This window comes from Petaurus breviceps, unplaced genomic scaffold (assembly GCF_028583685.1).
Source record: "Petaurus breviceps papuanus isolate PSGF00001 unplaced genomic scaffold, PetGlider_PUasm1.0 171, whole genome shotgun sequence".
NCBI classification, from domain to species: Eukaryota; Metazoa; Chordata; class Mammalia; order Diprotodontia; family Petauridae; genus Petaurus; species Petaurus breviceps.
The window spans coordinates 9347948-9355711 of record NW_027185754.1 but is presented as its reverse complement, the minus strand read 5'-3'; positions in this window follow the sequence as shown (position 1 = coordinate 9355711).

Below are 7764 nucleotides of genomic sequence, written 5' to 3'. Positions count from 1 at the left end.
TTTGGTTAAATAATAACTAACAGTCCTTATAGCAGGGCTTGTACCCCCTACTGCTCTAATAAAAACTTTTCTCTTAAAGGTCACCCATGACCTGGTGTTAAATCCGCTGACTTTTGCTTTGCTTCATTCTTCACTCTCTTTTATGTCTCTGGAGCTCTTGGCACTATTAACTGCCCCTCCTACTCCAGACTTTATTTACCCTAAGCTACACAGGCAGCATCCTCTCCTCATTCTTCTCGCAACTCCCCAACTCCTCCCTCTCTCTTTTCACTGGCTCCTCATCCTCTTCCCCACCCATTAGTGTGGGTGTTTCCCAAGGGACTATCCTTGACTCTTTTTTTTCTGCTCTACATATTCTCCCTTGGCAATCTTACTTGTCCTAGCTTCAATTATCATCTCTCCATAAAGAGCTCTCAAAATTATATTTCTATCCCCAACCTCTATTTTAAACTTCAGACTAATCTCTGCAACTGCTTACAAATTATCTCCACCTAAAATTGCTGGATATCCAAAAGTATTTCAAATTCAACCTGCCTAAAACCAGAAATATAATCAAGAATTTCTTCACTTGGGACAAAGACAATGTGGAGGCAGAGAGAAGGGAAGCAGTGGCAGTGGCACAGAGGACAAACAAAGATAGGTGAGACAAGGTGAGCAGAAAACTTACCTTTGCTGAGGTGCGGTTGCATTGGGAGAAGGGTTGGTCAATTCCCTACAACATTTGCCCTCTTGTAGAGTCCATCTTATTCTACAACCTCTGTAGGAGTAGAGGGTGGAAGTCTGTGAGGCATAAAGTATGAAGACAACTCTCACCAATTGTGGGAGGATCTATGGGCTCCATGTTGTTGTCTGGAGAAAATCTTGGCCACCCTACTGTAATTACAGCTCTGGCAAAAAATGAGCTCATCAACTTTCTCCTCAATGCTGTACTTCCTGATTCATTATTTCAGATTTTTTTATTTATTTGAGCATTTATTTGCTTGTTTATTTATTTATTTATGATGTCATCATTTACCAAATCTCCCATGGTCATAATTTGGTGTTACCTTTGACACCTCCCTCTTTCTTGCTTTTCTTGTCTTTTTAAAAAATGTTTTTATTGATATCTTGGGTTTCTTATAGTTTACTCAAGTTTTCTCATATCTTCATTCAAGTCCTACTTAATCTTTATACTTTTCTTACATTTATTTTTTACTTTTTGTTGTATTTTTTACTTTTTGTAGTTCTTTATTTTTGTAGTTTCTGTGTATGTTATTTTCTTGGCTCTATTTACTTCACTCTGCATCAGTTTATATAAATTGTTACATGCTCTTCTACATTAATCACACATAATTACTTTTAGCATAGTGATATTCCACTACATTCATGTACCACATTTTGTTTAGTCATTTCCCGAATGACAGGCATCTACTTTGTTTCCAATTCTTAGCTATCACAAAAAGTGTTGCTATAAATATTTTGGAGTACATGGAGACTTTTTTTTTCCTTATCAATGACTACCTTGGGATGTAAGTCCAGTAATGGAGTCTCTGGTTCAAGAAGTATGGTCATTTTAGTCACTTTATTTGCATAATTCCAAATTGCTTTCCATAATGGATGTACTGATTTATAGCTCCTCTTAATGTATTATTGTGCCTATCTTTCCACAACTTCTCCAACAATGATTATTGTCCAGTTTTTGGTCATTTTTGCCAATTTGCACAGTGTGAGGAAAAACCTCAGAGTTGTTTTTACTTGAATTTTTCTTAATATTAGTGATTTGGAGCATTCTTTTATGTGGTTATGAATACATTGCAATTCTTCCTTTGAGAACTGTTTATTCTTAACCTTTGATCATTTATCAATTGGGAAATGGATATTAATAACACACATTTATATGTATATCTGATCTGTCTACTATTAGAGAAGCTTGATACAAAAAAATTCTTTTATTGGTCTTTATTAATTTGTTTGTTTACTTTTAGTTTATAAGATTTAGGTCTAAAATCCCTTGAGTTTCAAATTTTCTCCCCCTCTCTTCTCCCTGCCCCTTCCCCACCATGGTGGCATGCAATCAAGTATAGGATCTACAAATACTTTCACGTTAGACATTAGTCAGGTTGCAAGAAGGATTGTAACAGATGGAATCAACAATGGGAAAGAGTAAACAAAACCAAACAAGAAAAAGAAAGAGAGCAGGTAGTTTGCTTCAGTCTGCATTCAAACTCTGTTCTTTCTAGTTCTTTCTCTGAATGGAAACATCTCCTTCCATCATGAGTCTTTTGGAGTTGTCTTATAACCTTGCATTGCTGAGAAAAGTCCAGTCTATCAAAGCTGGTCATCACACATATGTTGCATCTGTAATTGTGTACAAATTTCTCCTGGTTCTGCTCTTCTCACTCCACATCAGTTTGTATAAGTCTCTCCAGGTAAATATGAAGTCAGTCTGCTCCTTATTTCTTATAGTACCAAAAAAATTTCTTATTTGACCATTTCTCTTCTTATCCTAGGTGCATTAATTTTGTCTATTCAGAAGCTTTTCAGTTTTAAATAATCAAAATTATTGATTTTATCTTTTGTAATTGTTCCTATTTCTTGTTTGGTTATAACTATGTCTCCTACCCATAACTGTGAGAGGTATATGATCTGTTTCTCTTCTAATTTTAAAAAATATTATGCTATTTAATAGTAAGGTTGTATATCCATTTAGAATATATTATGGAATGTGGTATAAGGTGTTGGTCTAAGACTAATTTCTGCCAAAATGCTTTCTAATTTTCTCAGAAGTTTTATTATTACTTTGTAATCAAATAAGGGGTTTTCCTAGGTAATTTAAAATTTTTATTTTATCAAGCACTGATTTATTGGGTTCTGTTTTTTCTGATTCTCCTTCCTTCATCATTATTGCTTTTCAACACTTCCTTTGATATTCTATATCTTTTGTTTTTACAAATTAATTTTGTTATTATTTTATCAAGTTCTATTGAGTATTGCCTTTGGTAATTTTATTGATATTGCATTAAAAGTGTAAATTAATTTTAGTAGTATTATCATTTTTATTATATTGGCACATTTTAGTCATGAACACTGAATATTCCTTTAACTATTTAAGTTCTTTATTTCTTTAAGGAGCATTTTGTAATTCAATCTATATAAATCTTTTTTTGTGCTTTCAGAGGTTGATCTCTGGGTTATTTTAGGGATTTTATGGAATAACTGGAATGTGATTTCCCATTCTATTATTGCTTCCAGTGTTCTGTTATAATTATACAGAAATGTTAACTTTTAAGGATTTATTTTGTAGCCTGAAACTTTGATGAAATCATTGTTTCAATATATTTGTTGATTTATTAGAATTTTCCAAGTAAATCAAGTCAGCAAACAGGGATAGTTTTATCTCCTCCTTGCCTTTCTCAATGCCTCTAATTTCTTTCTCTTATTGCTGTTGCTAGAATTTCCAGAATAATACCAAATAATAGTGGGAAGAGTGATTTCATTGTCTAAATTTTCATTTAGGTCTGTATCTTTTGTTTATGGCCCCTGACTGAATTATTATTTTTATTGTATTATGATCTATAAATGATTTACTAACTCTTTGTGCTTTTTAAATTTGTTTGCAATATTTCTGTGCCCTAGTTCATGGTCAGCTTTTGTAAAAGTTCTACATCATGCTGAGAAATATGTATATTCTTTTGCTGTCTCATTTAAAATATGCCATAAGTCTTTTAATTCTAGTTTCTCCAGGACTTTGTTCAATGTTGTATTTTGTCATCTTTCTGTTAGATTTATTCAGAATCAAGAGAGAGATATTGAAGGCTCCTATTGCCATCATGTTATTGTTGATGTCATTTTGTAGCTTAGATAATGCTTCCTTCAATAGTTTAGATACTAAGGCATTTATAGTATATATTTATTACTAGTATTGGTTCATTGTCTGTGTTTTTTTCACCATAATATAATTTCCTTGTTTATTCTTTTTTATTTTTTAAATAGTTATTTCAGCTTTGTAAGATAGCAAGATAGCCCCTTGTGTTTTTTGGGATTCAATGCATAATACTTTTTTTCATCCCCTAAGTTTTATTTTGTTTATGTCTTTGTTTTTAAAATATATTTCCTCTAAGCACAGATTGTCGGGTTTTGTTTTCTTATCCAATCTGCCATTCTTTTATGTTTTATTGGATTGTTTAATCCATTCACATTTAAAGTTATGAGAGTTAGGTTTATATTTTTCTCCATCTGTCTCTAACATTTTTTTTCAAGTTATCATTTCTCCCCTTCTTCTGCTGTAAACCCAGTACTATTTTCTTTCAATTACTTCATCTTAATTTTTTTAAGGTGACCATATTCTCATTGGCTTTCTTCTCCTCACCCCTAATCTCTTCCTTTTGTTTGTTATTCTTTGAGTAAATCTGTAAGGATTTGCTTATTAGTTCTTCTTTATCTTTTGATTTAATCTGGTTATAAAATTCTTCCTTCTCATTTCCTCTCCCCTCCCCAGTCAAGTAGATTCTCATCAGGACTAAGAGAGGCAGAGTTTTTTAATCTAGAGGGTTACTCTCTCTCCATACATCTGTGGGTATGGCAAGGTTACACTGAACTGGGACCCAGTACTTTCCTCAGAAAAGAGTTTTGGTTTTTCTTCAAGTATTTGCACAAGAACTTATTCAATGGTAGGTTTAGAGCTTTAAGGATCATCCAGACTGAATCCCTTCTCTCCTCATCTCACCACCCATCCCTTTTACTGAAAAGGCAGTGTAGATAGCTAAAGTCAGCTCTACCACACTATAAATAGTAGATGTTTATCTTAACATTCAAAATTTACCAAGTCTTCCCATCAAACAACCTTGGGATGTACAGATGAAGAAACTGAAGCTCAACATGGAGAAATGACTTACTCATAGTCACACGGTAAGTAGCAGAACTGGGGTTTGCTCCCAAATCTTCTAACTACAAATCAGAGTCCTGTAGTGTGGCATAATGGAATGAGCTTCAGACTTGGAAGACTTTGATTTGAATCCTAGCCCTATTATTTTACTAGATGTGTGTTTGTGTGACCCTGGGTAAGTCATTTAATCTCTCTATAACTCATTTTCCTCTTCTTGCCTCCTTGATGTACCTTACATATAATACTCCGTCTCTCAACTTCTTGCATTTTCACTAGCGCTCCCCCATGCTTGGAATTCTCTCCTCCTCATCTCTTCATTGTGTCTTCCCTCTATTGATTGTCTTTATTTTATTCTATAAATATCATGTTTGTATACAGATGCTTATACATTATCTCCCATTCAATTGCCAGCTCCTTGAGAGAAGGGATTGTTTTTGTCCTTCTTTGTATCCCCAGAGCTTGGCACAGTCCTTGGCACATATCAGACACTTGTTCACTTGCTTGGTTGACTGCTGTGTTACCCATTTCACAGGGAGGAGAGTACTCTGAATCTTAAAGGTTTGTTGAAATGTCAGCTACTATGACCTAACATAGAATAAGATGACTTTGTCCTGATAGATACTTTAGGGCAAGAGTTATCAACTAATCACTTGTTCATATAAAAATTCTAAATGTGGTCAATAGGGAATGTCAGCTTTGAAGTAGAATTGTATCTTGATGTGCCCATCAGGGTGAATTAAGTGCTGAATGTGCCATCAAGTAGCTAAATGAGTAGATTTGTTGGATAGAGCTATTTTTCGATTGCCCATTTAAATGTTGGAAACTAACAAATAAGACGATTTTCATTTTGGTATAACTGATGCTCAGCTGCTTTCTTTGGGCACTTGTCTTCCTGCTTGTTAAACAGGAAGACATACATCCAGTTAATTTAATGGCTCTAAAGTGATCAGAACCAAGAAAACACTGTACACAGTAACAGTAACACTGTGCCATGACCAACTACGATTGACTTAGCTGTTCTCAGCAATGCAATGAGCTAAGACAATTCCAAAAGACTCATGATGGAAAATGTTATCCATATCCAGCTAAAGAACTGATGGAGTCTGAATGCAGATCAAATCAGACTCTTTTCACTTTTTTCATGTTTTTTTTTCCCTTTTGTTCTGTTTCTTCTTTCATAACATGGCTAATGTGGGAACATATTTTACTTGGTCACACATATATAACCTATATCAGATTGCTTGCTGGCTTGGGAAGGGGGAAAGGGAGGGAAAGGAGGGAAAAAAAATTGGAACTCAAAATCTTTAAAAAAAATGAATGTTGAAAAATTGTCTTTATATGTAATTGGAAAAAATAAAATACTATTAAATAAAATTTTAAAAAATAATTTAGTAGCTCTACCAAGTTGTTCAGCCAAAAGTTTTTTGAAAGGATGTGTAAGACACATCCTCTTACTGAAATATAGGATCAAAGATTAAGATTGAAAGAGACCTTAGGGTTTATTGAGTCTAAAATTCCCTCATTTTTCAGATGAGAATGCTGATTTTGAAAGAGGCTAGGTGGCATAACCAGTAAGTGTTGAAGGTGGGATTCACACTTGGCTCTGTCTTGATTCTATCCAGCACACCACCTAGCATGCCCTTGGTGTAGATGAATGTGTTGAATCTTGTTTTGTTGAATTTGATTTTCCCAAAGCTCTTCTGAAGATTCTAAGGAGATGTGGATCTTCCCACCTTCTCTTTAGGTTCTATTTATCTTACCCTGAAGTCCAAGGTACTCTCCTGTTGCTTTTCTAGGAGACCCCCCCCCCCAAGTTGTCATTGTCTTCTTTTTATCCTAGTTTCAAACTCTGGCTCAGCTTTCTGTCCTCATCAGTCTACCCCTATTATTCTACTACTGATGACACGTAATCCCTGTCAATTCCTCTCTAAAGCAGGGCTCCAGCACAGCCCTGCTATGATGCCTCATAATGTCATGATGACAGTAGCTTCTTGAAGGCTCTGCAATGGAGTATAAACACTGACAGGTCTGACCCAATAGGAAAGAATTTGAGTATGGATCAGTGAAAGATGAATGTCTGCTGCCGAAAGACCAGCTTAATTAAGTTTGAAAAGCATTGGCCTCTGGGTTAAAATTTTTTTCATATGCATAAATTCATGAAATCATCTAGGATGGGATGGAGGGGTTGTGATCTGTAATGGCAGAGAGAGTCCATATTTGTGATGACATAAATTCTTGAAGCAATTATGTATGTGTGTATGTGTAGGTATGTATGTATGCATGTCTATTGTCTGCTCAAATCCATCAAACATTTATGAAACACTGGATATCCTTGTACAAGGCAGTGTGCGACATAATGCATATACAAAGATGATGTAGTCCCTACCAAAAGAAGCTGATATTCTACTACAGGGATATAACATGTATCTATAACTGTATATATCTCTAACTGTGTATATAAATATAGATAATTTCAAGAGGGAGGAAGCACTCACAACTTGAAGAGGGAATCAGGAAAGGCTCATATAGGAGGCTTTACCTAAACAGTGAAAGAACTTAGGGATGATTTGAGGCGGGAATGAGTTCCAGAAGAGGGGAACTACTTGTGCAGAGATTCAGTGACAAGAGATAGAATTTTGTGTGTGAACAAGAAGTAGCAGCTCCTTTGACTGAATAGAGTATATGAAGAAGAGTAATATGAAATTAAGTGCCTAAAATATTAGACTATTGTGTATTTTATCCTAGAAATAGCAGTAGGGAGCCACTGAATGTTTTTGAGTAGGCTGTGGCATGATTAGAGCTAATGGTCTAGCCATGTGACAATACAATAAAAATAACACTACCTCTCTCTCTCTCTCTCTCTCTCTCTCTCTCTCTCTCTCTCTCTCTCTTTCCGATCT